Below are 27,042 nucleotides of genomic sequence, written 5' to 3'. Positions count from 1 at the left end.
CACCTGACTCAATATTCTCAGTCAGTTCAAGTTGATCAGTCACTGTCAACCAGTTGACGTCAATGCAAATCACAGGACAGTTACATTTAATAAAAAAAACTATGTGAAAGTTGGCTGAAATCTTTACTTCTAAATTCCCAGTCAGGGAGGCTCTCTGACATTAAGTGGATTTGAATGTTGAGAGGAAAATGGCTGCGGTTCTTCTAACACATAGCGACTCGAGTTTCATCAAACTTTACATTTTACCTGTCCAGGCAGCAATGTCCTTTTTGCATAAATTACATCGTGCATTGAACCTGGCAAAGTGGATCCATGGCTTTTAATCTTGAGACGCACATTGTCGTTGTCTCAAAATACAACTCCTATGAGCCCTGTCTGTGGGTGTAATGTCTTTTTTCCTGTTTGCTTCTATGACATGTCAGTAACATTGTTGGACAGCCAATCAACAGCGACATTAGATCATGATTCAAGCTTGCTGTATGCTTATTGGCTCAATGTTACTGATAAGATTTATGTCTTAGATATCGAAATTCAATAATATCTAAGAAGCCAGGTCAGTGCCAAGTGTTGAAGGTTGGGACCCAGTCTATGGCTTAATGTTTGAATTTACATTCAAAACCTCACTCTTTGAAAGAAATGAAGCCTACAAGACTAATTTATTACCAAATCATTTTCTTGTCTTTTCACTTTACCAGTTAACAAAAGATATCCTGAAAAAATGTAATGTTGTCTATACTGTACTTTATAAGCAACTGGTACAGTGTTGGCAAATTAATGTGGCACCCACATGATTTTTTTTAAAGAACAGTTTCTGATGTTATTTTTTTTTATGTGGAAATAAAAGGACAGCTCTGCTATTGGTTGAGCAAATGTTGAATTATCACTTTAAATGGTATTTCATTGCCTTTTGAGAGCTTTGTAAGGATTAAGAGGACTGTAAAGCTTAACTGGAACACAGACAAGGTAAAGCAGCACACTGTGACCTGACTACTGGTCTGTCCATGCTCTCAGACTTTGAAGCATTTTACAGAGACGTTTTGTATCGATTGCATTTTCTCCCTCTTTGTCAAACGGTTCTTTTGTGCTTGGTTATTTCTGTGAGAAGAGTGGGTTCTCGGCTTGGCCTTTATGAACGTGGATGGAGTAGCTCTCGATCAGCGGCAATGGTCACATTGTGTTCAGTAAATGGAATATGACAGCATTACCCCAGCTTGTAATCATGACTGCTCATCCGAGATGTGGAGGCCTACTTTCAGACGTTCTGCAAACCATGTCAAAAGGTGCCAGGGACCCAGTTTGTCAAGAAGTTTCTTTAAACTCAAGTGTACACTGAAGCATCTGAACCGGCCTTTGCAACCTCTGTGTAAACCCTGCAATAGCACGTATTGGTTAACATAGTGATAGTTCTGAGCTGTCATTCTTAAAAGCTCCACTGAAAGAGGAAAAAGCAGAGAAAGCATTTAGCCTGGTTTGCCGATGGTGGGCTCTCTGCTTTGCTGGCAGATTCCCATTTTCACGCTGTCAGCGTGCGTCAGTGGGTTAGAGCGCTCTCAGGTGTGCTGGAAGGCGAGTATTAGTTAAGATTGTCCATAGGGAACACACAACTGTAACTCCTCTGTCTCAGGCATGAAATCTCTCTGGCACTTTCCCCTCTCCCAGTAGAGATGGAGGGGGGGGGGGGGAAAGAGGACTGTGTGAATTGGTTCTAATCCAGTCTGAGCAGCGTGTAAGTGTGCAACATTGCTAAGCCTCATACGCTCTCTTCACCTCCTTAAGCAAGATTGAGGGAAATAAGAGCAGCACACATATAGGTAACAAGATGCCTGCAGTTACATCTGAACTCTCCAGATGAACCAGACACATCTTCTCTTCACAATGTGCTGCGGCTGCCTGTTGACCACTACGACGACGGCATCAGTCTCTTAAGATTGGCCTGATTCACGTCACTAGTCAGGGGCCATGTTGTAGCAATCCATCAATGGCTCCTGCCGTGTTACTGCGAAAGCCAACTTCAGTCTTCTCTGCACTGCCATTGACAAACTCTGCAGCTCAGAGGAATGCTGCTGAGAGCATGACAGTCTATGAGTCAAGTTGTGTGCTCTGTGAGTTGAAACGCAGCAATCTCCGGACCACCGGGGGGGTGATCAACATCTGTGTGGACTGGACAGATGATGCCTATCTCCATGTTAACATGCTGGTCAGCTCTGAGATGTTGGGCAGGGGTGGTTAGTGCAGTTGTATAAAATCTCTGTGTACGGTCGTCAGTATGATTTGATCAAGGATTCAAAAACAACTCAGGCTTACGAGAAAAGGCTCGATGAAGCTGCTATTATTTTTAGAAAATGATCTTCCGAATCCATAAGTTTCGTTCTTTTAATTTCAAAGGATTTTTTACATTGGCCTCTTTCCCTGGTTGTATTGTTCTGCGGATCATGTTTCCAAATTTAAAACAGTTTATGACAATGTAGGGTTCAAATAGGAGATGTCACAGTATTAAATAGAAAAAATAGCCTTTAATGAAATTACATAGAATATGGATAATTTATAACACTTTGAAATGTAAATTTCCCCATAGTGGGACTAATACAGGATTATAATCATACGTATTCTCCATAAATGAATACAATTTATACCTTTTACTGTTCCGCGATTGGTTGATTTTTTGTTAAGTTAAAGTGACTTATCTGTCTTCCTGCTCTATTTGTTACTGTTGAGCCACAAAACAAGGGATAGCTGGTGAAAAGGTTTTATAGAGGATTGCCAAGCATCCGTGTTGGAAATGAGGACGGCAGAAAGAGAAAGTTGCATTGCTATAAGCACGTACAGATACCTGGCTCTTCTTTAACTCGAAATATGTGTTTGTTCACTGTGCCAGGAATGCTTACGAAGGTTCTTATAAAAAAAAAGGAAAGAATATGGTGAGGCTGAAAGGAAATCAAGGCGCCCTCCCTTCTTGATTCCCCTCTTTACCTTTTAAAACCACATGCCTGAAAAGACTTTTTGTTTCAAGCAAGCTATTAAACTGGGTACTGCAGGTTGAGCAGATTTGATGTGGCACATGTCCTTGGTGCTTTAAAAGAACGGCAATGAAAAATTAATCATGTGCCTCCCATGCCCTCAGCCAGTGTTCACCATTGATTCTATCTTAAATTAAGATCAAGGAAACATGCACTGGAGGGGACTGTTTGAATAAGATGTTTCTTTGATTGGCTGAAAGCTTCTTTTAGAGTTAATCTGACGAAAATAAAAAGTTGACTGGGAGTAAGATGAGGAAAGATTTATTCGATAAACTACTGTTAAATAGCTTATCTAGAAATCTGGAGTCAGCCGTCGTTTATAATGGATACATCGAGTATTTCCTGCTTCATTTACTCATATGCATTTTTTTCCTTAGTGGCAAACACTATTTACAGCTTTGTTCTTTTATTGGGAGGTTGGGGATCAAAGAGGTTTGTTGGACTTTCTCTCTGCTATGCTGGTGACATAGCTGTGAACAAAAATATAGGCACCTGCACATCAAAACATAACACAGTATCTGAAGGCCCTTTACAAAGTAAGGCTGAGACCTTGCAATATTATATAAAGAATCCAAATAGTTCGCACAATAAACAAGCAACTGGCAACAGTGTAGAGAAGAAAAAACATCCTTTTTTAATATGAAGCAACCTGCAGTAGAACCAGACTCGGAGTGGCGACCATTTGCCTCAACTGGTCGCATTTAAAATGGACAAGAAGGGGTGGGGAGGAGAAAGAAAGGGAGAGAAAAAGAGTCGGGGGTTAATTTATATGTTGAGAAAAAGGCAATTAAGTGATTTTGATCAGTCACTGTAAATTGTCTGTACTAAACACTAACTAAAGAAAATATAATAATTAATAATAATAATAATAATTAATAGTAAGTCTGAGAATTCAGATAAAAACCCTGAGGAAGATGGTGGACGATGTATAGTAACTAATGGAAGTTTTTTAAGGTTGAGTGTTGATTAATAAGCAGGAGTGAGAAATCACTGCCTCCCCCTCCTCTGCCAGTGCTTTAAGGAGTGGGATAGTTAATGAGTTGACTCATTTCAACTAACATGTTCTTCTTACTGCAATCAGGTTTCAGTTATTCTGAATACATCTATTTGATGGTCAGTTACGAGATCATTTATTGACTAATAAAGATTTAGATCAGTGACCTAATATTCAATAGTTCACATTTCACACTTTTTGGTAATGCTATAATTTATTCTTATTACTCCTCCTCTGTTTCTTTTTATTGAATTCCTTTAGTTGCTCTGGGACAAATACTCAGTCTCTATGTGGGTGACTGCTCCAACAGAAGTTTAGATATGCGTGTATGACTAATGCTCTGCCTCCTGGTCTCAACTCAGGGTTGTCACGGCTCTGGGTGTCAAATAATGCTCCATCCAAAATGCTGTCTCTTCTGATCAGACCTGGTTTTCTCCGAAAGGTTTGACAGTCATCTACAGAGCCAACATTGAAACCGGTGGTTAAAAGATGACATGTAGCTAAATTATTCATCACTGGTCAGATTTTGCAGAGGCCAACATTATCTTTGCTTATGTGCGCAGGGACTAATTACTCATGTTTGTGACCTCATTGGTTTAAATTTGTGATGTTAAAGTTGATGTGAAAACTGTTTCACTGTATTTATGTTTATCCTCAGCCAGCAGGTTTTAAAGTGTTAAAAAGAGTTATATACAAATAAGAGTAAGGCTTCATCTGACCATCAGTTATACCAAACTTTCTTAGAGCTCCGCAAGGATGGTGAAAATTAGCATTTTTCATTTTCACCCCAATTTGGAATTATTTGTTGACTTTCTTATTGGGACATGGTGAGTATGTCTCTCCGTCAATATTCTGTGAATCCAAACGGAATTAGGGAAAGCAGTGAAATCTGAATAATGAAATAATAAATTAACACTGTGATTCCACTGTTAAATACCTTTTAAAACATATATGAAATTTAAGAGTTGCAAAGTTTAATTTTAAAGGAGATATACTCGTAGACTTAATTAGTTAAATAGCAGAATATCTCAGGCCAAATTTGTCATGTAATGCTGAACTTTACAGTGTACATCGGATTTATCAATTAATGTTGCTACTTTCTGTTTGTCTTGGGGCGTTCATGGTTGGATTGACCTTTGTGGGCTGTGTAAGAAGCAAAATGCTTACTGTGACAGGGTGGGCTGTGTGGGAAGGATTAAGTCAACACCAGCCCCCACAGGGGAAGAGAAAAAGAGGTTACTTTTCCATCAGCATTTGTCTTTTCATTTTTCATTTTTTTTTTTTTATCTTTTCATTCGTTCCTCCCTTGCCATCTCTTCTCCTCACACACCTCCTCCCCACACCCATACAACATGTATGTTTTTTTTCATTCCTCTTCAATCAGAAGGGGAGACCTGTGTTGTTTTGAAGGGAACATGAGAGGCTGGACTGGGCACAGTATGCTGATATTGGATTGAACAGTGGCGATGGCAGTGCTTTATAGTCTCCCTGTATTTGTGTTGGTGTGTGCGCATGCTTCTATATCTGCGTGTGTGGTAAATAGCTCTGTTTCTCCATGCAGTTCCAATAGACTTGGATATTACAGCTTGGATTTAGATATTGTGCAGGAGAGAGTATATGATAAAGTATGGGGGGGGGGAGAGGAAAAAATAGGATTCTTAGTTCTGTTGATTGCTTATCTGTGATTTTTATATACTGTATTAACACATCCCCACACCAGTGATGGAGCTTGTGAAAACTGGCTATGCTCTCAGTTGTACATCTCTCCCCCACAGCTCTGTCACACACTCAACGGCACTGTCGACATGCTCAGCTCGGCAGGAGGCTGCTGAAGGGCCGCATTAGGCTCCATAAACTTTATAGCATATTTTTACAACCCGCCTCTCTGTATGCATCCACCATCACATCCCATCGCATCTGCTTTAACTGTTCACACAGCTGTGAAATTCCGTGTATCCCCATGTTTTATGGTTGCCTGCTCCTCCAGTCACTCCCGGTTTCTTTATTTGCTTCTTTAGCTTTTTGATATCGCTCTCTACATCTGTGTATATTTAGTAAGTTATTTGCTTTGCGTGATGGAGCTGTCTGCTTTTTCAAGATGTGATCTCTATGAAATGTGGAGTGAAACGTATGAGTATTTCAAGATTTGCATGGAGAACGCTTGCAGTGGGTGATAATGCACTTCTGCTCATAACCTTGCCAGGCTCCCTCTCTCTCTCTCGTGTATCTCAAGTTGATCTGAATGCAGCCTTCATACTGACAATATGTGGACTTTCATTCCAATGTGGGCAGAGTCCACATCAGCAAATGCAACAAAAACCTGTTGATTTGTTATATCTGTTTCACAACTGACACGGTACATGGTTTAAGGACAAGAAGGACAAAAGAAGATAAACTGTGGACAGGGACCCGTGGTCAAAATGAGAGGGAACTCATGCCGCGGTAGCTGTCGTGTTTGGAGAGAGTCACATTGATGGCCTGTTTATAATCCTTCTCTACTTTTGCAGTAAGCCCACCATGCCCTGTGGGAGCGCCTTACTGCTCAGCCAACTAGTCCACTCAGCACAACAGAGTGCTAACAAGGTATAGTCTCTGCCGATCAGCTACAGTGTTTTCATAGTGCTGTCATACTTCGAGGCACAAGAGTAAAGCCACATAATCGCCTCATCAACAGCCAGGTTCCCCCCCGATTCCCCAGACAGCTCTCTGCAGTAATGATTGGTGACATGATCAAGGCCAGATCACTAGCTGTGTTATTGTCTGGCTTGCAGTTTCTTTTCTAAGGGTGCTCTGGAGAGATGGGCCACAGTTTCAAAATGGCAGCCTTCAAGCTGAATCACTGTTTAGCTGTTTACTGGCAACATGCGGCTGGCCCTGAATGAATGAATACATAAAAAGATGAATGAATGAATAGAAAACTATCCATGTGCTGGATATCTGGAGGTCTCAGGCTGCTATGACTTAGTTCAAGCTTGGTTACTAAAGCATTGGTTACCTTCACCTGAGGATGAGGGTTTTACCCGGAGTAAGTTTGCACTCCCTCCTCTTCATGCATGATGGTTGGTTGGTCTCAAATTGCCAAACTGGTGGCAGTTTTTGGCAAATTACATGGCCTTGTCCATTTCCTCTGTACACTGCCAAAGTTTGTAGCTGTGTATTAAAGAAAAAAGAATAGTACAGAGTTGGTCTTTAGGGATGTTTCACAGCAGTGCTGATGGAATTGGATTGTTGTGTATCATTTGGATTGCCATAAGCACCATAGCTGGTCATGCATGGACGATCGTCTGCCTCATATTAAGACAGAGGCGGCAGCAGCTTCAGCTCTCCAGCCAGTGTTGTAGTACTGAAGGCCAGCACTTGGTGGCAGTGGGTGCCCACTGAATTGGCCAGTTGGTGCAGTGCAAAAGGACTGAAAGCCCCATTGTTGTTATGGAATTGACCTAATGGGTTTCTCTTAGCCCACAAAACACACCACTGTGTATGCCACTAATCACATTTGTTAGATGTTTGGTCCTTAAAGAGGAGAATAAGTGTGAAATGACTCAACGGCATTAAAAGTGGTCCGTCCTCTCTGATCAATCCTTTAACCCTCCTACTATAGACTGAGAGGGGAAAACAAGGATGGAAAAGCACATTCGATATCATTATTTTGTTCCTGTGTATGGATTCAAAAGTGAGACTTTCTCTGACATGACGACGGCAAACCACCGCTGCTGTTACTTATTTTTCCTTTAACACTTCACCTACAAAATCAAGGCCTGTAAGAAAGCATGTTACCGTACCTGCTATTGTTAAGATATGTTTATTGACAACTATTTTGTCAAGTCATACCTGAGTTATTTATTAGATCGGCCCCACACTGATGTACATATGATGTCTCTTAAAAACAACATATCAGTTCTGCTTACAGAACCACACCGTTGGTATCGCACTCTTTTGCCAGCAGACTGACACCATGTCACTCTTGCACTCTCTTTGTGTATTCAATCACAGTTTCATCCCTCAGAGAGATCAAGATCAAACCTCTATTTCTTTTCTGACGTCACCTCTTCACGCAAGCTATATTCGCTTGTTGACACTCTGGACACAGTTTCTTCGGTCAAATGTGTTCTACTGAAACATGGTCCTGGCTGAGTATGGCTTTGATTTACGGCCCAGGTTTCTTACCCAGCATAGACACTAGAGACAGAAGGTGGCAGAAAGGTGGCTCTTCACTCCCCCCCACATGCTGTGCTCACTCTTTTGACTTCCTCCACCTTGTCATTCGGCTCATGTGCCCTCACTAACATACCACATCCATTTTTAATGCACAGCCATGTGATGGTCTTGTTTTTCTTCAGGTAGAGGCGCCAAATAAATTGAGTAAAATGAAACGAAACAAAAAAACCCTGATATCACATAGACTTTCATTCGGCGGTCAAAATGTATCAAGCATGTCTTTTGAATGGGGCCAATTACTAGATATTGGCCTGAGGCTGAACTGATGGTAGATGTATGGTGTTCCAAATGGTGATGCCCTTGATGTTGGCTATAGACCCAGCATGTGAGGTGACATCCAATCATGTTGAGATGTCTGACCTGTCTCCTTATGTCCTGAGTGGTTCTAAGAGATGATCTTTTTAATACTGATTGGGTGGATGTCTTCGTCACACCTGAGATGCCGGCCTTGAATACACATGGTGTGACACTGCATGCGATTAACAAAAAAAAATGCAGGACCTTACAATGCAGACTCCTGATGTGTATAATTACACAGTCATTTAATAAGACAAGCAGCAAATTCAGTGTCGTGTGTGAGGTGTTTTTCTTCCTTCCTGTCAAGATTTCCTATGTTAGCTTTCAGTTGGCTGTCTCTGCTGCCGACTGGTGTTGTTTGCTAGATTGTTTGTGTGTCACATCACATGTCTCTGAGTGAGGAGGAGGAATTTGCTACCACAAAAGAATGAAATTGAGAGGAAAAAAGTTCCTTCCAAGCCCTGCAAGTAGAACAAAAGAACAGGGAAAAAAATCTTGATGTTATTATGCCGGCAACATCTTCTGAGCTTCTGATATAAATGAACTAAGGGTTCTAAAATTGTCATTTGAATTATGCCTTTCATCTCCCCTTGGTTTTTAGTGAAGCAGTTCAGCCCAAGTCTCTAGTGAATGTTTTTTCTTACCCTGTTTGCATTTCTGAACAAGCGCCATAACTGTAATGAATTCTATTATTTTAAAACCAATTACTGTTAGTTGGGAGCTTTTCACAGCCGTTGTCGTGCTCTCTGAGGAATAGTGCTGTTGCAGTGTAGACTGCAGTCAAACCTGATGGTATTTCTTCCTATTTCCCAAACCACCCATACTAATGTAGTTTTCTGATGTTACTATACAGTACATCCTCCATACACAGCACAAATGTTCATATGAACTGGAGTTAAAGGAATCAAAGCAATGAAAGATTTAGTTGAATTGAGTTGTTTGTGTAATCGGTGGAATACTCTGCTTTGGAAAAACAAGGAACGGTGCTTTTCCATGATTGCATGGGTAAAACTCATGATTTGCATCCTTGATGGTTTTTTAAATATATGTGTATTAATATATACATTTTCATTGAGGTTTTTAATATTTAAAATGTTTCGCTTTACCCAAGGGAATATAACACTCAAGTCCTGACCGATAAATTGTCTTTTCACTGTCACTGCGATATGAACATGTGCAATAAAAGCATTACAAAGAACTGCCTGGAAAAAAACGGCAGCATTACCTGGAGGCAGTGGATCCACATCAGCAGCAGAGGACAGAGGAGAGGAAGATGGTGACAGATATGTGTTCTTCACTCAGTGTCACTCAGTGTTTTCGTGTCAGGATAGTTTATTGATATTTTACCTTAGTTTTCAGAGAGATGGTGTTGAGTTTATATAATATACTGACATTGATGCTGTAAACATTATTGATGTCGTTCTAGAATACACATTTTATTTATTTAAAAAGCAGGTTCCTGGTTTTGCATGTGTTTCATCTGACTGTGAGGTTAGCTTGCATGATGGAAAACACAAGAGCTCTATATCACACATTTGTTTGTTCAATGCAAGTAATATCGTCATCACAATATTATACTATGATACGTCACATAGGCTAGCAGATATTCCTCACATTGTGTCGGCTTATATAACGCAGTATTTTTATCAATATATATTGACAGCTGTAAGAGTAGATATAGACAAAAAATCCCAAGAATTGTACATCTCACACTATGATTTCTGTACAACTTTGAATCATCTGTATGTTCATTCAAAATCCATCCAAGGAGAGGTCGAGAGAAAACAAAACAGAAAAGCAAGAAAATTGAAAGAAAAATAAAAACACAGAAAGGCTGAAAAGGTGGAAACAAGTGCAACGGGATATAGGGCCCATGCTGATTGGAATTTCTGAAAGGTTTTTCATCCTTTCTCTTTTATTTTATTATATGTAATTAATGCTTCATGGTCTAACAGTAGAGTCTCGTCCAAACTCGTGTTAGGTCACAGTGTTTTCTTTTGTTCTTAGTAATTATATTTAGTCGCGACCAACAAAGACTTGGACCGACACTTTTACAGACAGCATTGCAAAGTTTTCTTTTGACGCTGCCCTCCATTATTTTCTTTTCTAAGCATAGGACTAATTGGATCCTGCTGGCCTGTGTTTGGAGGTGGACTTTTTGTTCGCTTTTTTCCTGTAAGAGAACCACTTGCATTCAGCTTCCATCACCAGTGGGAAAGTTCCAGGTTTACATACTTGAAAGTTGTGGTGAACTCAACAATGATCTCAACTTACAAGCATACGTTATGTTCCAATATGCATTTACTTACAAGCAGAAACAGAGTGAAGGAAAGAGAAAAAGTGAGGTGAGACACGTTCATTCATTAGAAGCCAGCCACTCCTTCCGCCCTAAAGATTGATTTATAGCTTATTTAATAAGCTGAAAGGTTACCTCAAAACAGATTTTCTCCATAATTGACCAATTTAGTGCCGCTCGATAAGCATTCATGTCAAGCTGCGATGTTGTCGTACTTCTGTCTATCTCCGTGCCCTCCACTTTCTCATGCATCACCGATTCATTGTCATGATGAGTTATAAGAGGCAGTATGAAATATTCTACATGTATTTTTGCCTGTTAACAGGGTGGGGTCCAAAACCTCTGCACAATGGCTGCAGCATTAGTTAGCATCACTGAATGTTCTCTTAATTAGCCCACTTTGCCCAGCAGCTGTCTGCTATTAGGGGCCTTTGTTCCAGGTGTTATCTCATTAGAATGGCATTGATCATCCTAATGACTCCAGGAGAGATTATTGGGCCACATTAGTGTGACCTGCTTGCTCCCTCGTTCCCCGAGGTCAAACCACACCACCTTCGCCCATCCATATGTTCAGTTGATGGGTTAAGTATGGCGGCCATTTCTTGAAGTCATGGTCAGTTGTATGTGGAATGACCAACAAATGGGAAGCAGGATTGAGCCAAAATAGAGCTGCATGCTGGTGCAGACAGGGTAATTTGTGGACATTAAGCCCATTCACAGTGTTTGTCAGTGGGCTAATGCCAAGTGTACACAATTCCCTGTCTGTTTATTGGCCCCAGTGTCCTTGCAAAAATGGATTATTTTTGTTTTATAAATGGGTAGGCTGTGTTTAAACTCAATTTCATTTTTGCTTCACATCATTTTCCAGTTTAAGAGACGGAGGGCAGTATGTCTAGCCGTTACCTTGCCTGTGAGGGTAAGGTTGTCTGGAGCGAGGATATTCGACATTGTGTACTTTTAAATTCAGAGCATTTAATAGAAATACAATTCAACATTTGGAGTTACGGTTGGTGCTGGGTGGTGCCATTTATATTTATCAAAAAACCAAAAGCTTACATTTTGTGCTTGTGTGTTGTGGTTTCAGGTTTGTCTCTTTGTGTGGATGTTGTGCTGCAGTGATGGATAGACAGAGGGCATTTGAGTCCTGATCTCACACTTTGGTTTTTGTCTCAGTATCTTTCTGGACAGACAAGGCTTTGCCAGGGCATCGTTGACAGCTGAGAAGCAAGCAGTTCCCTCCCCTGCCTCAACAATCACAGAGCACAGAAGTACACACAAATCTATGTCTCTCTTCTCTTTGTTTCCCCGTCTTCCGGACTCAAAGCTGGCCGTCTCTGAATTCTGCTAAGCCAGTGAAGCATTTTACATTCATTCTGATAGAGCAAGCGCAAAGATCGGATAAATAGTAGACAGTTAGATAGAGACAGCACGGGAGGACGCACATAAACTCAGTCAGTTTACAAAAGAGACTGAACTTTGAGATTGTGCAAGCAGCGAGCGCACGCTGTACGATCAGGAGACGGGAGAGCAGGGGTCGGGTGCCAGGGTTAGGGGGCGGGGGCAAGGTGAGGTTGTGCTCTGAACTGTCATATAATGCTCAGTAAACAATAGTGTTGAATTTAAATCAAACTTAAAAAAATTACACAATAACAACTGAGTAAACCACCAGGTGCGTAAACGCTATATTGTATTTAAAATATTACGTAAACAGCGTTTGCATGAGTTTACCCCCCCCACTACAGCCCTGACTCTCCTGCCTGTCTCTCTGTCTCACGACTCAGCAGTGTAACTAATCCTGACTTGACCAATTCCAGTAAACAACATTGTAAACCTGTCTTCTGCGCCTCAATGTGTCTCTGTGGCCTGCCAGTTTTTGACTTTTCCTGCTGCAGGAACACTGTTGTATTACTTGGGGCCTCTGTTTTATACTGTAGACTCAAATGTGCAGTAAAACAATCTTTCTTAATTGCCTCCATCTCAGTGGCCCAGTCTCCCCAAGTTTTCAGGCTCCACGGCCTAATGAAAACGGAGATGCATCAGTTTAATTATAATGTACTTGCCTCTTATCGAGGAGAGATTGTTTTTATTTGGAGCTCTAATGAATTTCTCATCAGTTTATTATTAACATTGTGCTATCTGGGGGTCAAGTGGGGAAGCAGCCAATTCCTTGGCTTTGTTCTCACTGATGGACAAGTGTTTGTACCTGTGTTGAGAGAAAGGTAACTTGTTAAAATAGTATGGGAACAAAAAAGCTACATCATCCTGCCGTCTACTAACACGCAATTGTGTACGTCAGGTAAAGTGGTATGTGAATGTACCAATCCTTGTGAAATCATTTTACTTAAGAAGCCAGCTATTTGTGATGTTTTCATAACAACATTTACATCAATTGCTCCGACGTGTTCAGAAACATGATGGTTGACGGCCATCTATCAAAGAGCATCAAAGCAACATTGGAAATGTTATGGATGGACTATGTTTGTACCATGACATAAAGTTTGATCATAGAGCTTGATCACTTCAGTCATTTTGACATGACACACTACTAAAAGCACAGGTGTAAATAACATGAATAATGGCTAAATTCCATTCAACTAAACAGCTAACAATTTAAGGTCCTGGTATAGTGCATGTCACCAGACACCTGAACTGAGCAGTGCTTTCATGAATCGGTAACGGCTCTGCTTTCCACAGTATAGCTACTTTCAGAGGGGTGGAGGCAGGGTATTCCATGCAGGAGTCTGCTAAAAGTTCCGGAATCTCATTGTCTTACCAAGTTGACATCTTCGTCAGTGTCTCCTACATGTACGGCACCTCTTTTTTATCCTGGGATGATTGTTTTGCCTTTGGCGTGTGTAAGAAATACCGTTGTTACGCCCACTTGCTTGCTGTGAGTTTTGGAGACATTTCTCTACTGCTTTATCACGTGGGCCTTACACAGACATTTTATAAAGGGACTGGCAAGAAAAGTTCAGTAAAGTGTCCAAAGCAACTAAATGCATTCTCCCATACAGCCCCTCTGGATAATGTCAGGAAACTCTGCAAACTTCCGTGCATGTCTCTAAGCTGATAATGTCTGCTGTGAAAAAGGCGTAGTGTATATTTTTCCATTGGTGATTCTGTTTACACTGTGGTTGTTATGAATTGAATAGGCCAGAGTGCTGAGCATTAGAATGAGGACAAGTAATGATAATTTGACATTCTTATCAATGACCCTGGCTGTATATGTCATGGCTTCCTTAACCTAAAACCCATTTGGAACTAATCTAATGGGATATGAAGGGAACATAATGATGTGTGGGGCCTTGTTATTTGCCTTTGTTCACAAAACACTTCCCTAGTTTATTGCATTTTACGGTTGAAGGGCTTGATCACTAGTATTATGGCTTTGTAAATGGGAGTCAATAAATTACCCTCTGATTAAAGACGATGCCCTCACTTTAGGTGTGAGAGCCATTCGCTATGCATGGTTAGCCCAAGTCTTTTGTGTGTACTAACTTAATCACTTTAATTCCTCTTTAATTTTTGCTCCCTTCATCTCCATCACTCCGACTTGTCCCTGACAGTTGAACATGGCACAAACATTTTTTATGTTGAGTTCGGGGAAAGCTTTACTTTCTGTGCAGAGACGGGCTTTCACGTGCATTAAGTTCACTGTTATCTGTCTACAAACGAGCTACCTACCTTTAGGCCCAGACAACCCTAACTATCTGTCTCCTTCTGAGTTGTTTTATGTCGGACTGAAAGCCTTTTTTCTCTTCTTTTTACTGATCTACCCACAGTTACCAGGCTTGATTTCAATAAATATCTCACCTTTAGTATGCAAATGAAAAGATTGCTAATTTTAAACCAAAAATCTTGCACCTCACAAAGTAATCTTTACAAAAAACATAATTTCTATGAAATTCATAGGACTAACATCCCAACTCATATATGCATAAATTAGAGGATAAAAAGAGAGCGAACTAAATTGGTTATATGTCCTGTTTTATTTCATGTGACTGTTTATAAGTGAAGGACTGTGAAAGTTATCCGCTGTTGCAGATTAGTCAAAGCAACATTTACCCTTTTCTAAACAATAAAAAGATCTTCTTTACATGAGCCCAAAAAATGCAAATGTGTTATTCCTGCATGCTTCACAAAGTTGTCTTTCTTCTGCATAGTTTCTTTTAAGCTCTCCCTCGTAATTACTGGTTGTCTCTCTATCTTATTCATAAATGCAGTTCTTCACTTAAAACACAAAGCACAGTTTGGGGTTATTGAAAAAACAAGGATGCGGTGAATAACAAGACAGATGGTCCAGGTCTGTTGACAGAAGCTTTATGCATGGCAACAGGGGATGAGAATCGTACTGCATTTCTGCTGACCGCCATAGTTTGAGGGGAAAAAATGCTGACCTCCTTCCCCCAGCCCTCTGGTTTGTTTCATGCATCTTCAAACCTCAGTCACACTGATTGATACACGGTGGAATAGCCTCAAGCTTTATTTTCACATGAAAAACCAAACAAGTTCCCAGAAGAGCAGAAGACTTTCAGGCCATTATGGGACCGAGGAACCACAAACTACACAAAATAATTATCTGTTGCACCCCAGCCACAACTCCATCCCTACGCCATTCTCTGTGTCCTGTTAGTGAATATGAAAATAAAGAAATCAAAGTAAAGATGAATTAAATGTGGCAGGCATCACTTATTGATCATATCTGTGTACGGTTTGGGATCTGTTTACCCAGTAATGACTGTATAACCAGTCTGCTGTTGCATATTGAAATGCATTAGAAAACACTATATGCCTGAATAGGATTATTGGACATTGAAGATAGACATTTGAGACAAATAGGAGTTCTGCATGTTTTACTTTGCTATAGCATTTGTGTGGGTTCATCCTTGGATTACCAAGATAATGAACAATCGGAGAGTTTGTCCAGCCACTGCAGTTTGGTGGTTTTAACAGTTCACAGACCAGTTGTTTTCTGTTTTGTTTTCTCACTGGCTGCCGTGTGTTTGTGTGCAGTACCGGTTGCCCATCCTCGGTCTAAAGTCTTCTGCTAGGTTAAGGTTCTACCCCCTCAGTCTGGATTAGTCCCTCTGCTGGAGGAGGATGATGCGGGCATAGGGTGAGCCCAGGGGCAGCCAGCAGGGCCCAGCTAGGTGGATCCTCCTGTGGTGCTAAGCCTCTTAACTCGCTCCATCCTTATTGGTAAACTCACATTACTGGTATATCTCCATTGCCTTTGCTGCAGTGTGTGAAAAGCAACATAGGTCCTATTTCCAGTGGCCACATAGTAATCAACTTCCAAGTCTGAGTAGATTCAAACTTGAGGGAGTTGTGTGATGATCAGCCATGTTTTATTAAATTTCATTAAAGTGCATTTGCATGTTACCCAAAACACTGATGGTAGTCCATGGAATAATGAGAAATTGGCTCATTTGAATTTCATAAAAAGAAGTATATTGTGTCTTCAGTGGCAGACTTTTTAACCCCACGGAGAGCGATAAACTGTACTCTGTAGGACACTGTAAGCCTCCCCTGCCCGTGTCTCTCTCTTTCTACATATTCCTCTTTCCTCTTTCCAAATGTTACCTGGTTTATAGATATGTCTCAGTGTTGTCGTTTGGATCACATTGTGCACTTCATCAGTAAAAAACTGCCCTGTGGTTTTTGACTTCATGAGGAGAAATGAATAGAACATTTAACCTGGGTATTACAAAGATGTGTTTAATAACATTGAAACACGTGAGGAGGCAATTGCAATGGCCACCAGCCTCGGAAAATATGTGGCTGTAACATCAAAAATACAATCAGTAATTGACACTGAACTTAATCATTGTTTTTCTTCCTAAAATCAGGACCAAAGGCTGCTGTTGCTTGGCGTTTGGCCACAAGTTGACTGTTACTAATTTAGGTGGAGTTTTTCATTAATGCATCTGCAGCAGAAGAATAGCACCTCATACTAATATCAAACAGTTGTCCAGCATAATTGATACCTCAGATAGTTGAGAGTGCAGCCTTTAAACTTCCGGTTAATAACTGGTGTAAGCTGTGCCAGCACCATGATCTAACTTTCAAGTTTGGCGAGTTGCTGGGGAATTCATTAAGCAGGAGGCAAAGGTACAAATGGTAGAGTTGTCTCCACATTGCAGTGCACCAGCTTGTGATGTTGTGACAGATGTCACAGGACAGATTGATGCTCCATATAAATACTTTCATAAGTTACAGCTCAGGCACAGATATGCTTGTTACCATCTGTTGCTATGCTTTCACTCAAAGCTCAGAAAAGTGTGTATCCAATGTTGTTTATTTGCTGTCAACAGCTCCCCCCCAGCACTAGACTTTTTTTAACACACACAGATTGAGTCTTGCTTGTCAAATTATATGCCAGTACCCCCCCGACCAACACCCCTCTACCTCTGCCCCCTTATGTCTTCCTCCCTCTTGCTGACTTGGCCCCTCAGTCTGCTTGAAGAACTGCTACTGGGCTGGGGAGGACTTTTTGACCATGCAGGTTGAGAGTTGGCGAGAGGGAATAAAAGGAGAGGAAGAGAAAAATTAATTCCAGAAGTGTACCAATATGCATATGTAAAGGTATGTTTGTTTTTGTCACTGCGAGCGCAGTGTTGCTCCAGGTACACATTTGATGCCTGTCATTCTGCTCTAGTCCTTTCCACTATAAATAGAAATCTGTGCGCTGCAGTTCCTGGGGGGCTTTGTACCCTTCTTTTTTCTCTCATTTTTCTCCCCTGTTCATCTCCTCTTCTCTCCTCTACCAGCTCCTGTGCCACTGTTGATGTCTTTCCATTTACCAAATAGCCATATTAGGATGCAGCAATATTACGATGGAATAATTCAGATTGGCCCAAATCACCCACATCAACAGTACCCAAGAATGGTTTTAGCTATATGCCTTCACATTCATGATTTGATTCATTCATTTTTGATAGTTGATGAATTATTCATCATGATCTTAAAATGATCTCTCGGATTTGTTAAGAATACAGATATATATAATCTGCAATGATCTGAAATGAAAACGAGCAAGTCCTTGTTATCAGAATTAACACTGATACATTTGTTGTTGTTTGAAGAATGGGTTAGCATCTATAAATTTAAGATTTACCACCCATCATGGCCTTTAGTGTTAGGGGTCAGGCCAGAGAATGTTGGTTCTTTTAAAGGTTAATAAATGGACTGTTTTTATGTAGCACTTATTTAGTCTTATCAAAGTGTATAAATCTTAAACATCATATTCACCTGTCAGCACAGCCCCACTAGAAGCTGCACCTTGTCTGTTACACACCTTTCCAATTTGGGGTTCAGTATTTTGCACAAGGACACTTCATGGGAGCTGGTGATCAAACCACTGATCTTCTGATTAGTGGATGACTTGCTCTCTCCCCTGATCCACAGCCACCCCTCAGTCATTAAGACTGCCTGCTCGTTTAGAGGTGATAGAGGTATGATTGAGAAGCAGATACTTGATACCTGTTGCTCTCACACACTAGGATCACATCAAGTATGAAAACATGTATAAAATATAAAACATTTCAGGGACAATCCAGTGTTTTTCCAATGTTTCCAATTCAAATAATTGAAAAAATATAGCATGCTCCACTGCAATTACCAAGTATTTTGTGACAAAGTGGGAAAACAAGAAATAGGAGTGGGAAAGTTTCTATGTTTGACTGTTTTCATCTAACAGAAATGAAAATATGAGAATGAAAACAACTAAAATGACCAAATCAAGCAATGTCACTGAAAGTTAAGACACAGTTGACTGTAGATACTTTGCATGAGTTCTTTAAAACACCGACCAGTTCCAGCCAGAAGCTCAGCGATGCATTGTCAAAACCTGTTTTACCTCAGTTGACAGCAGGTGTGTGCATAAATGTGGCACTTCGATACACTTGTGAATGAGATTTTGTAATATGTTAACTCGTTTGCACAAAAAAAACCACGTAGCTTGAGGTCTTAATTAGCACCATTGCTTTTTAACATAACTAAACTATGGGTATGCTTATTTACAGCATCAGTATTATTAAATACTCTGTTAAATTGAAAACATGCGGCGACGCAGAATTTCGTGGCCATGAAGGTAATTTGCAGTAGGCTCAGTAAATCAGCCCCCAAATCTAAATAATAACATTTGCCGAGTGCTTGCCTTCCAAATAATTACCATCAAGTGGGACGTGACGGCAGGAGGCACCAAGGGCTGATGGGAGCTCATCAGGGAGGCCAGCCGTTTACTGCAATAGACGCAAAGACAGTCTGCTCTCCCTCAGGTCCCCCTACCCACACCCTGAGATTCTGACTGTGGTGTACTGCTAATTAACACAATGAAGATGAGTTTTCTGCCACAGTTGTCTTAAACAGTGTTCAGGTGTGCCTGAACCCTCATCTGGCTTAATGCCAGTCAGGTCTTTTGTAGCGTCTCACAATTTGGAATACCACATGCTGTATACTATGTTTTTTGCTTTACTCACATCATTTTCACTTTATTATTTCCTTGTTTGCTGAAATACTAATTATATACACATACTTTTTTACCATGAGACAACTAAAATAATTGGGTTTATTTTTTTCGCTGCACCTGTCTATACAAGACATAGCTTTTTCTCAGAAACAAAGATAATACAAAATATTCTGTCTTGTTGTATTTTATCTAGTCTAGAGGAATTTGAAATTTTTTTTTTACATTGAACTCATTGCTTTTGTCAGGACTTAAAGTAGCAGCTCCTTGACCAGGGAGGGGGAGGAAGAGAAGGTAATTACTGAGCGCAGGGCTTTTTTCAATGAGGAAAAGACAATGGAGACGCGCCATCAATAAGGACAAACTTTCCCCAACCCTCTTGCCACACACTCTGTAATGAAGACCTTTGCTATTGGCTTAGATGGATGAGGGCAGTACTGTGAGAACGAGTGAGCAAGAGGCAGGTAGACGTTTGTTTAGGGCCAGCTCATGGTGGATATATTGGAGTGAGAGTGGGCCTGTCGGATAGGAAGGCGCATTAAGACCGGGGGGTGATTAAGGAACAGAACTGATGGAAAACGAAGTACTATTGACAAGGCTTTGTCTTCCCCTGGTCTCCCTTGTGCCCACATTGATGCCCCTGTCTGGTCTCCTCTAGGCTAAGCTACCCGACTGGATTCACAAAACCTAAGAGGGATTGATTGTTCTGCAGCAATTTTCTATGTAAGCTCAGGCCAGCACATTGATTTTGCAGGTTTCAGGAGAGGTGGTCTTATGTTTATTTTAATCAAGCGAATGGTTGATATCTCCTCATGTGTTGAATACCACTGTGTCATGTCCGCCTGCACAGCGGCCACATCTTAAGTTTAATATCACTACACACACGTACACAGATATCCAACTCCCTTACAAACAAACCTGCGTCCTCCTCCGTTTGCATTCTTCCTGTTTAAGTGTAACAACTGTTTCACATTTATGCATCATGTACTTTATCAAACACACACGCACTCAGATAGACATGCATTTATATACATGCACAACTCTTAAAATTTGCCCAGAGAGGCTCCTGTGTGGAATACAGAGCCAATGCTCCTGACTTGAAAGCCTCTCCACTGCCTCAGATGTGACATCAGCTTGTTCTGTCTCTCGCGCTCCCCCTCCCTCCCCTACTCCCTTCTTCTTTCCTATCCTCTTTCATCAGATGAGCCCATCTTTTGACACTTCAGAAGGTGTTCCTCACATGCCTGTCACCTCTCCCCTCCTCCACTAACGCTTTCTTCCCAGCTCTCTATCGAGAGCACGCGTCTCTCTCTGAAACTTATGTACTTTGTAGAGTTAACGCTTTGGCGTTTGCATCACCTTGAAGTTGGTAAGTGGTACTGAGCGCAGAGACCGATCTTTAGTGTTTAAAGAGAGAAGAGCTCTGAAACATAATGTGTTAGTGTGGCATGGCAAGCAGGCACACATCACACTAAAGAAGGAGAGAAGGAAGTAACTGCTTCACCTCTGTACCCTCACTTTCTTACACCTTTAACAACAGACTGTGAAAAAGGTCAAAGGTTGGAGATTTCTCCTTTCTATTAAAAAAGGCTTTTTACTATGCCCTGCTAGTCTTTCTGCGTCAGTGTATTCCTTTTGTAGCCATTTTTATCCATTTATGTATGAAGCCACCACCAAATGTATTATTTCAGATACTGTATGATCATTTGAAATCATTCTTGAGCAAATAATAGCAACAGTATAGAAATCTAATCAGGAGATCTGTGCAAAGCATGGTGCGATAGATATTGTTAAAACATAGATTTATAATGTATAAGTCTGTGCTTGAACCATAATGATTTCCCTGCTGAGACATATTGTACCATTATATAAACACTTTGTCACGTGGGCTGAGCTGTGTCGCCTCCCACATGCCTACTCAGGAGCAGCTTGGCTCAGGCTCAGAGGGGAACATGTTGCCTACATGGCTTGAGGTGGTCTTTGGCACTGAAAAATGTATTCACTTTGTTGATATATTGTTGCTGTGTGTTGCATGTGATTAACTTACAAGTATGTGGGATTTTCTTACCTGATATACATCAGTATGTCACAGGGAACAATTGGTGAATGGTACGTTTTTTGTACGTGCACTGTTTGTGTGTTTAGGTTAGGGACGCCAAGGTGTCAACATTTTGGTAAAAACTGGACAAAGTAAACACCTTTTGAATTTTTATGGGGACTGACTGCAACTTCACCACTATATGTGGAGGGATGCTTCACATGCATTAATTAAACTCTATATTTGAGTTCTTGTAGCCAAATCTTTCTGCAGAGGACCTTGGCCCTTCTAGCTGACTATTTATTCCTACTCACAGGCGACAACCACAACCTTCTGTAAATCCCTGCTCTACAATATTAAACTTAAAGCTTCACCATGGATCTGTGGTAGAGGTAGGAGAAAAAACTTCCATGATAAGCTGTATTATTCGCTCATTGTAATAACAGATCATGGCAAGAACATGTTAAGCTAACAATAGTCCCTCTGAGCCATTTTCCTCTGAGTTTTGGTATCCAGCCATAACCTAAAGAGACATCAGTGACTCCAGTGCTCGTTCAGCACTGTTTCCTTCATAGTCCGTCTCGATGTTGCAGAAGCAGGGTTCCATTTCCACTGTATTATCCTCTCCCCATGTAAAACCATGGCTCCTATCAAGGCATAATCCCCAGTATGTGTGGAGAGAAGGGCAGGCATTTTAGATTTATTAGTTTTTTCGCACACAGCTAAGGAAAGCCCTAGGAATGCAGTTCATGCCATGCTGAGATCAGTATGTGTGCAATGCACACAGACAAAATAGGATTTTGGCTGGTTGAGTATGAGAGAGAGGATAGAGAGGAGGAAAAGGGGTAAAAAGTAAGGCAGGGACTTGAAAAAACATTATATTCTAGTAAACCTTTACTTCATTATCAAGTGAATTTATTATTCCTTGGAGTAATCTGAACATTAAATGAGGCTTTTTTAATATGCTGGTCAGACACGCTGCTGCTGGACATTATTACTTTGGAGGAAAGAGACACAGAGGAATAAGCAGCAGCTCAAAAATATGGTTGGAGATTTTCTGCCCCTATGAATTTAGTTATTCTCCAGAAGAGGATGGAGTGCTATTTGGTGTTTTTCTGTTTCATGATTATTGTCTGTTGCTTTTTGTTTTGTTTTGTGAACAACGGCCGGGTTCCATCTTTCTCTGGGTTCAGTAAAGACTTCCTTGAATGACATTATTCTCAGGCATCAAGCCAGACCAGGGCTGGGGAATCACACTTTTATTAGAAAACATGAATCTTGTCTCTAGGATGCCTAAGGAATATTGATGGTAGTCGCAATTCAGATGGCATTTGTAGATAAAGTGGAGCTTAATATGCAAAATTATCATAGTGTTATCTATGACATTCTTCAAGTAGTGCCATATCCTTATCGATTGGGAGCTGGTTTCAGAAAACGAAAGAATTAATTAAAGCTACAGATCGATTTTTTTTAAGATAACACATTTTTTGCTGCTTCTCTGCAGCATGTACTTTGATATGATGGATGTTAAGAGGATTGTTGTAAGAATATTGAGGAACTCATGGATGGGTAAAAGTTTGTTCTCTAAAGTTGGCTGGAGCGAGTTTGGTTTTCTTTTTCTTAGCTCGTCACTCGGCTAAACTCTTTTGTATCGTGGAAATGAATTCAATGGGTCCCTTCACAAATCAGATTTAGACTACTTTGAATAGTGGTTCCTCCTCAAATGAAGCCATATTGCATGCCATCATTTTGTATATTAGACAGGAGTGACTGCTTATGTCGCTCATTGTCATTTTCCTTGATTCTCACCCCAGCAGTTGAACTTGTTATTAAACTATATTCCTGAAGCATTTCTTTTTTCCTTGTTAATCTGTCATTGATGGGTTTTAGTTAGTCCTTTCATGTGGTACATAACTGACAAGCCGAGCTTTTGAACACCCTTAATCCCTCTTTGATGAATTAGTTGGTCTTTTCCCTGTGCCGTAACAGTTGTTGAACAAAAAAAAACAGTTTTCCAAGCTCCACAATTGAGTCAGTTAAATAGACATCATTTCCCTCTGACAAGTTAATGCTTTGTTTTCCTGTTTATGGGGCATCATGTAGGCACAATGAGTAAATTACCGTCACTGTTGTCAGAGGTATTAAATTTCAGAAAGTTCTCTGTTAGTAGCATTTGCCTAATTTTGTAAGTAGCTTGGCCTGTCTGTAGGGCCTGATATTGCCAGCTCTTGTTTATGGCACTGCTTTCCCGAATTGGAGCAAATTAGGATCCTCATTATTTTATTTGCCGGATGCAGGGTTTTTAATGGTCTTTCAACAAATTAAATAACCTCGAGGCATGGGCAGGATTAATTAGATAATAAGAATCACATCTCTTTTCATCTTTTTTTTAAACAGATTATGTCTTGATGGTTGCAGGGATGAAATGGGACTTTGTTTTAACTGCAGATCAGAGTGGGAATCAGTGTGGCAGAAAATCTACTAATTATTTACAGAGAACCAGGAGAGCTTAGTTTTCTGTGGACCTAATGGGTAGTGGCCACCTGGTTGTATCAATAAATTAGCTGCTGAAAGTCAAATAGCTGTTGCTCGTAAATGTTTCATCTATTAGAGACATTTAAAATGAAGGATTTCATGGTTTTTGTTATATTTAATGGAAAATGGCGGATAAGCAGAAGAACAACACATGACATGACTTCTTTGCAGTATAGAATCAATTAATCTCTGTGTGTAGTTTTGAGATGCTATCCACTTCCTGGAGAAGGGCCTGATAATGGGATGGGTCATGAATTTCACATTTTTTTGCTTATCTTTGTTTTTAGTCACTGATGCATTTTGCGCCTAAAAGACGTTTGCCAAAAGTCATTGAAAAGTGATGTGATGTCACCGATCCCCCCCATATCTCTCTGTCTTTTCTATTCCCTCTTGGCAACCCACCTCCACTCTTCCCCATTTTTATCCGCTCACCCCAACCGGTCGAGGCAGATGGCCGCCCACATTGAGTCAGGTTAAGACAGATGTTTCTCCCAGTTAATGAGGGAGTTTTTTCTCTCCACAGTCGCCAAAGGGACTTAAGGTTTTGACCTTATTATGTTACGATTTGGCTCTTAGATTGGACTGAACAGGATAGCTTTTATTACAATCGAATCTTAATTTTGCCACTGACTGCTATACAAATAAAGTTATTATTAATATTATAATAATAATAATTATTGTTATTAACAACAAAAGAAGAATGAGTTGCTACCAAATACCAGTAAAATGTGTGTAGATGCTACTGTACAAATAGAGGAAACACAGGGACCAGGGGTTGGAGGGTCGGGGCTCGGGTGTAAGAATAATGGTCGAAGAGTTCCCAGCAGTGACAATGAAATAGTCTTTTTTCTCTTGAAATTCCAATCACCACTGATAATATCCTGTTAGGCTGAGGGTCAGATCTGCTGGCAGCCAATACTTGTCTCATAACGCATTATTACAAAATTAGCTTAGTAGCTTCTGGGTCACTCACAGTACAATGGCTTGTTCAATTTGAAAGGTTTGATGAACAGAGAAACGGAAAAAGACTCGGGGAGAAGGAGTTGGCGTTCACAGGCGGATTGGTGTGCCTAATAAGCAAAGGATATGATTTTCTTCCTATGTGCAGCAATACAATTGATAGCAGCCTCAGTCAATCCTATCAGACAAGTGTCTTAGAATTAGCTGTGGGTGAGGTGGGGGCAATATTTAAACCGTATCAGACCAATCTGTAGGGGAGTGTTTCACAGAGAAGTAAGCAGAATTAAAAAGCCATGTATCGTCACAAGCAGTCATCACAGATAAACCCATTGCTTGTAAGTTATCGAGGCTTAGAAGGAAAATTGATGCTCTCTCTCTGGTGCTGGACTGTACTGAGTTTCTCTGTAAGAGGTACTGATGAAGCTGATTAACAGATATCGTGCTTTTGTGTCTGGTTCAATTACACAATTACACTGGTTGCTTCTGTTGAAATGTATCTCTGTGGCTCTCTCCTGTACGACACTGCTCTTTCTTTTTGTCTGCCCTTCCACATGAACTTAATCTGTTTCATCTCAATTTTCTCCTCTCATATCTCTTTCTCTTGTGCTTCCTTTATCTCTCTCATCCCCGTACTGGTCTTGTGTCACTCCCCTCATTTCCTGTCCATTGGTTTTGTCTTTCTTGCCTCAAGCAAACTCTTTTTGGATTGCAACAGTCCTGGGGTGCAGGGATTCACTGGTATATCGTCCTAGAAGACAATCAATAGGTCAAACACTGAATGAGTTTATCATACAGGAAGGTACTTTGTGTTGGATGACACTTGAGAATCCAAAATGCTGTTCTTTGAAAAGTTTAATTTAAAACATGTCTGGTAAATATTCTTTCATCAACCTCTTCATTAGAAGAAGTGTTGGTCCATACAGTGCCATTCCATGACATAGAGGCTCAATCAATATTGCTGGTATCTGTCCAGAAATATTACGATCAAAATCTAGCAAACTGAGCATTTGAAAAATGCTGTGATCACTGGTCCAAGATCACTGTGACCACACATCCGTCCCATTCTCGTGAAAGTTATGCTTTAGTTGCGCAGCTCTTTTTAGTTAGTGCTTGCTGCCTTTGTTGGTTGAGTTGATTTTGGTTTTAGGCTTGAAGAGTGTTGAAATGTTATTGTAAGAATATCAGAGTAACCCAATCGGAGGCAGGGCAAGGGTGGAGTAAATGTTTGGATGGAATTTCATCACATGGATCAAACATCAACTTGGACTCCAAGTGTCCAAACAGAGCGTGTTTCACTTGTCTGTAAGTGAGCACAGTGTTATTCTCACTATAAATTATCCACTGGAATAATGTATTATGAGTCTGGACACACGTAATATGAAACTTGACTGTTTAGTGGAGGCCTACAACCACAAGCCTCTTATTCAAGGTAGTTTATATCACCCACTTGAACACAAGATGAGAGACGTCTTATCTGGTGCAGGAACCTGTGCAATCTGAACTGTCAGGATTTAGACGTGTCATTTGCTGTTGTCTGGAGGAGAAGCATCAACATGATGACAACACCAATTTTGTCAGAATCTTGCTACAACCGTTTCAACCGTAGTGTGCCATCATCATTTGAACTAAGTAAGCCCAGTGTTAGTGTTTTACTTTTTTCAGTGTGTTTAAAAGCGTGCCCCATAAATTCTGGAATGAATCAAACAAACACAAAGTAAACTTCCGGTACTGCACAGGTCCTAAGAACTTCTTCTTTGTGTTTATTGTTAAAGTGTGAAGTGAGCAAAGGTCAGTGCGAAACAATAAAAGGTGAATGGACCTTAAATGATGCTGAAACAGCGGCTGTAATCATTTTGCAGCGGTGGCTTTCCGCTGCAAAAGGAACGTAACCCTGAATCTTCTTGAATTAGTTGAAAACCATTCTCAACTCTCAAAAGCCGAGGATGATAATTATGTTTCTATATCGTTTAGAGATCTTAGCACCTGAAAGCGGGAAATGACCATGCAACCTACTTTCTTGGTGCCACATCTACAAATAGTGTTTAAGGCTTTCTTTGATTTGACGATATTGTATAGATGAAATTAAGTCGACTTAATTCCACATCTACAAATAGTGTTTAAGGCTTTCTTTGATTTGACGATATTGTATAGATGCAATTAAGTCGACTTTATTTCTTCTTTATATGCTAGTAAATTCCCCTTGACTGGCTAATGGACTAA

At 40.5% G+C, this 27,042-nt stretch overlaps 1 protein-coding gene across 7 annotated transcripts in view; it reads left to right on the top strand.

The window, feature by feature from the left end:
• The window catches only part of diaph2 (diaphanous-related formin 2), a 337,820-nt gene that overhangs the window by 28,638 nt on the left and 282,140 nt on the right, over nt 1-27,042 (top strand). The window lies entirely within an intron of this gene.

The sequence above is a fragment of the Hippoglossus hippoglossus genome, chromosome 10, assembly GCF_009819705.1.
Source record: "Hippoglossus hippoglossus isolate fHipHip1 chromosome 10, fHipHip1.pri, whole genome shotgun sequence".
NCBI lineage: Eukaryota > Metazoa > Chordata > Actinopteri > Pleuronectiformes > Pleuronectidae > Hippoglossus > Hippoglossus hippoglossus.
The sequence above is the reverse complement of the archived record's forward strand: the minus strand, read 5'-3'. Positions and strand labels throughout refer to the sequence as shown.